Source organism: Artemia sp. Qi Xiang Cuo, chromosome 15, assembly GCF_049724085.1.
Source record: "Artemia sp. Qi Xiang Cuo chromosome 15, ASM4972408v1, whole genome shotgun sequence".
NCBI lineage: Eukaryota > Metazoa > Arthropoda > Branchiopoda > Anostraca > Artemiidae > Artemia > Artemia sp. Qi Xiang Cuo.
In genome coordinates, this window is record NC_142808.1 from 19917932 (window position 1) to 19923931 (window position 6000).

A 6000-nucleotide genomic window follows, 5' to 3' on the forward strand; every position below is an offset into this window, starting at 1 on the left:
TCTCCAATAATGTAAATGCACCACTCATTTTTCTCTACTAATATCCTCTCAAATAAACTATTCTCTTTGAATTTAAGTCTCCTGCTAATATGAATTGTAATGAAAGACATTTCTTTTATTCAAATCCCAATCACCAATCAAGTAATCGTATATTGAGCAACCACTGCTCTTACTAACTCCTAAAAAATGTCTAAGTCAAACGATACATTCATTGTGCAATTCTTATCAATAACAAAAAACCAGTTTCTTGTATGGTTCAAATCTACTATACTTTTAACCATATTCTTGTAGGTTCGAATGTAGGGCTGAATGTAGGGTTTTAATCTATTATACTTTTGACCATAATCTAGTAGGTGTGTATGTACGGTTGAATGTAGGGTTTCAATCAATACATGCCTTACTACTTCAAAGTTAGAGTGACAGATGGAGATCATGAAGGCAATTAAAAAATTAATTTAATCATTCAGTCTATTTTTAGTTTTATAGACCAACTTAATAAAGCTTATTTTCTCTCTTTGTAGTAAGCATTAAATTATGTGAAAAAAATGGCCATTTGGTCTAAAAAAAACAAATATTCCACCTATATAAATAATAAACAATAATAACACTAGTACCAGAGTAAAAACATAATATGAGAAAATTGTTTTGACATTTCTATGGCCTTGTTTTGAAACGTAGTAACTGGTTCTAGATTTTCTTTGAACAAAAATCTAATAGCTATAATTAGGTATCTTAATTCTAAGGGAGATGGGGAAAATAAGGTAAAGAGACACTTTTTGACATAAAGTTATTACAAATGTGTAAAATGACATTCCTGCCATGAAACTGTAACTAAAGAGAAAACAGTAAGAAATTTAGAAACTGCCATGCAGTGTCCTTTCCCTTTGCCAGCGTTCACTTCCAGAAGTTTAACGTTGGATTGGGATAACCATAAGGATGACTAAAGAGCGAACTACAGCCCATAGTAACCAGAAGTTAAAAAACGCGTTTAGAAAAAAAATACCTAATGAAAAAAATGCCATCTGACACTGATTCAGGAATGGCAACTACTATTTCCGTTGTTCTTAAAAGTAAAAGTTAATTTCGAAAAGAAGTCTATGGTGATTTAAAAAAAAAAGTCTGAAACTTCTCTAAAATGGCGTCAGATCAAAATGAAAAGTGTACCGTTGAAATCAGGACGGTCAAAAACCTTGAATAGGGAAATTGCAGCCCCCTTCCTTGCACAACAAGGAAAACTACTTTTTTTGCATGGGTAGCACTGAAAATTAACGTTGCAGTGTAAAGGGAAGATTTTCAATGTGAAGGAACATAAACTTAAGACCCGTAACACGAAACGTAACAACCTTAGGACTAAACGTAACGTAAAGTCTTACGTTTTCAATGTGAAGGGGCCTTAGCTTCAATATTTTTTTTATTATTTCCCCCCCCAGAGGTGCTTCAAATGCAAGGGGTGGTGCTATAAACTTTGGAGGGCTCAATAAATTTTAAATAATAATTTCTAGTGCCCTTTTTCTGACTCAAGTTTAATTGGAAGGCATCAAGCCCCTGAAACGTACGCAGGGGGGAGGGCCTCCGGGCCCGGTCCCCCCGAAATCTCATGATTTTTCTCATAATTTTCTGATACTTCTCGCAGAATAAGGGATTTAAAGGATGTACCCCCCCCAACCAAATTCTTGCTTATGTACCTGCCAAGCCCCCCTCCCTTTCATACCCTTTTTTCCCCAAATTTGGCCAATCAAAATTTTGAGATGGTCGTTATGTCAAAATAGTCAAAAGGTGAAGCACTTAAAATAATTATGCCTTGGGGTTGACAAAACTACCCACTTCCTCCAGGAGTAGAGGAGGGGGTCCGACTCGTGACCCTACACCATATATGGGCATAGAATACTGACGGGGCTCCAAATATGGGCATAGAGTCATTAGGGAGAACACGTTGTTAATGGGGTCACTGACCTCTTTTTCCAATGTGTCAACAACAGCAACATCAACCTTGACATTCGCTGAGATCATGCACTTACAACATCAACAACATCGACCTTGGAACACCTGTGATATTGACCTCAATTCACCTATCGTGAATCAATACTTCCCCTTAGAAACAACAAATTAATTCCCCTTTCTTGACAGATCAATCAACCAATGACATCATCTGTCAGACTTTAAAAATTTTCGCATAGAAACGATTCTCCAGGAATAGATCCAAGTCATTAATGTCTTTGCCTCGGAAACAACTCTTTTGGTCGAACTCCAAAGGATATTAATAGCCAAAGGCCATGGAAACAATTCTCCAAGAAGCATCTTAGCGATGAATTGTTTTAGCGCGGGAATCAGGTTTCTTATTAATTTGAAGTGCATTAGCGCAGAGATGCCAAAACCAAAAGGAACACGCTGAATTACGTTTAGGGATTATTTGGGCGAAACTGTTTTAGACAGGTTATGGAACTATTTCGGCGAAACAGTTAGAGACATTTTAAAAGATGATTTTTGAAGAGATTTTAGAAGAGAATTTAATGTTGAAACTCTGTGGTCGTTATAATACACAAGTTTCATTTGAACAGTGTTGTGAGGTCCTCTAACCCAACCCAAAGGGTTCCAATCCTCCTACCCCAACCCCGAAGGAAGCCCTCGGTCCTCAAAGGCCCCCCAAGCTCCCAAAGGGCCACCGGCGCCCCCAAAGGCCCACCCAGACCTCCAAAGGCCATCCCCGGGCCCTCCAAAGGACCATCGGGCTCCCAAAGGACCAACGGGGTCCCAAAGGCCCTCCACCGGTCCCCAAATGTCCCTCAGGCCCCCAACTGTCCCCCCGGACCCCCAAAGGCCCTCCCTGTGCCCCAAAGACCCTCCCTGTGCCCCAAAGGCCCTCCCCGGCCCCCAAAGGTCCCCCGGACCAGAGAAGCGCCGCCGGGATGCGCCGTGGACCAGGAAAGCGCCACAGGATGTGCCGCAGGGATGCACCGCGGGTCAGGAAAGCGTCGCAGGGGATGTGCCACAGGGAGCCACTGCAGGAAAGCACCATTGGATCCGCCGCAGGGGATGCGCTGCAAAAAAAAAGTAAGCTAAAAAGTACAAATTTCGAAATGTTATCCCCCAAACGCCCTCCTCAGACCCCCCAAGGCCCTCCCCTGGTCCGCAAAGGTCGCCAGGGCTCCCAACGGGCCAACCGGCCCCCAAGGGTCCCCCGCCCCCCCAAAGCTCCCCCCCGGTTCCCAAAGGTCCACTGGGCTCCCAAAGGCACTCCCCCGGCCCCCAAAGGTCCCCGGACCCCCAAACGCCCTCCCAGGGCCCCAAAGGCCCTCCCCCGGTCCCCATACATGCACACAAAAACTTACACACACAAAAACTTACAAACACACACACACACACACAAAACTTACACAAACACACACACTAAAACTTACACACACACACACAAAACTTACAAACACAAAAACTTACACACACACACACACACACAAACTTATACACACACACACAAAAAAAAATTACACACAAAAACTTACACACACACACACACACACAAAATAACACACAAACACAAAAAACTTACATCCACAAACAAAAGCTTAGACACACAAAAACTTACACACACACACACAAAAACTTAGACCCACACGCAAAAACTTACATGCACACAAAAACTTACATACACATAAAAACTTAAACGCACGCAAAAAAACTTACACACACATAAAAACTTACACAAACACACAAAAAAAAACTCACACACAAACTCAAAAACATACAAACACTCTCCAAAACTTACAAAGAAACACACCCAAACAGCAACACACACACACACAAAAACTTACACATGCACACGAAAACTTACATGCACACAAAAACTTACATGCACACAAAAACTTACACACACACACACACACAAAACTTACACACACACACACAAACGAAAACTCACACACACACACGACCAAAAATAGAAACACAAACACAATAAAAAACAAAAAAACAAAAACAAAAAAACACATACACATAAACACACAAAAAACACACACACACACGCACAAAAGCTTTCACACACACACAAACACACAAAAAAAACATACACAAAAACACTAGAACAATAAAACAAATACGAAACAAAATCAAAACAAAAAAAATTACACACACACACACACACACACAAAATAATACAAATGCAAACGATAACTATAAATAAAAAAAAAAATTTCTATAACTAAAAATATTACACACAAACACAAACATACACACAAAAAAAGAATACACACACAAACACACGAACAAACACAAAATCAAGCCAAAACATACACACACACAAAAACTGACACACACAAACACACAAACAAAAAAATACACATCAACAAAAAAAAAAAACAAACACACACAAACAAAAACTTACACACACACACAAAAACCCAAAACTCAAACGCACACACACACACGAAAACTCACACCCACACGCCAAAACTTACACACACACAAAAACTTACACATTCACACAAAAACTTACACACACACACACGAAAACTTACACACACACACACACAAAAACTTACAAACAAACACACAAACACACACACACACACAAACACACACACACAAAAAAACTTACACATGCAAACTAAAACTTACATTCACAAAAAAACTTAAATTCACACAAAAACTTACACACACACACACACACACACAAAACTTACACACACACACACACACACGAAAACTAACACACACACACGCCAAAACTAAAACATACACACAAACACTTAAACACACACACACACACACACACACACACAAAAAAATACACATGAACACAAAAAAACTAACACACAAACGCAAAAACAATTACACACACACACACACACACAAAACTACCACACACACACACACAAAACATCCACACACACACACACACGAAAACATAAACACACACGCCACAAATTACACACACAAACAAAAACACACATACACACACAAAAAAACACAAACACAAAAAAACACACAAACACAAAAACTTACACACACACACACAAAACTTACACACACACACACACACACACACACACACACACACAAACTTACACACACACACAACACACATCACACACACACAGCACACACACACAAAAACTTACAAACACACAAGAAAACTTACGCCAAAACGCAAAAACTTACACACACAAAAACTTACACACACATAAAAACATACACACACATAAAAACCTACACACACACACAAAAACTTAAACAAACAAACACTACACACACACAAAAACTGAAACACACACACACAAACTTACACACACACACAAAAACTTACACACACACACAAAACTTACATACACACAAAAACTTACATGCACACACAAAACTTACACCACACACACAAAAACTTACATGCACACAAAAACTTACATGCACACACAACAAAAACTTATACACACACACACAAAACTTACACACACACATACACACACACACAAGAACTACACACACAAACTACACTAAAATATCTTACATCACACACAACAAATCTTACACACACACAAAAACTTACACACACACACACAAACACAAACACACACACACAAAAACAAAAACACACACACACACACACACAACATACATACACAACATCACACACAAAAACTTACACACACACACACAAAAATCATTACACACACACACAAAACTTACATACACACACACACAAAAACTTACACACACATACAAAAACTTACATACACACACAAATACTTACACATACTACACAAAAACTTACACACACACACACATGAAAACTTATACACACACACGAAAACTACTCATATCACAGTTACATTGTCTTAATTTTTCAAATTTCATTTTGAATTTCTATCGTGAAATGCAAGAGTTGGAATATTTCAGTAGTGACTTGCTGTGCTTTACCTTCTCACAGTTACATTCTCTTGATTTTTCGAAGTTCATTTTGAATTTCTGTCATGAAATGCAAGAGTTGGAAAATTGGGGTCTTAGTCCAAC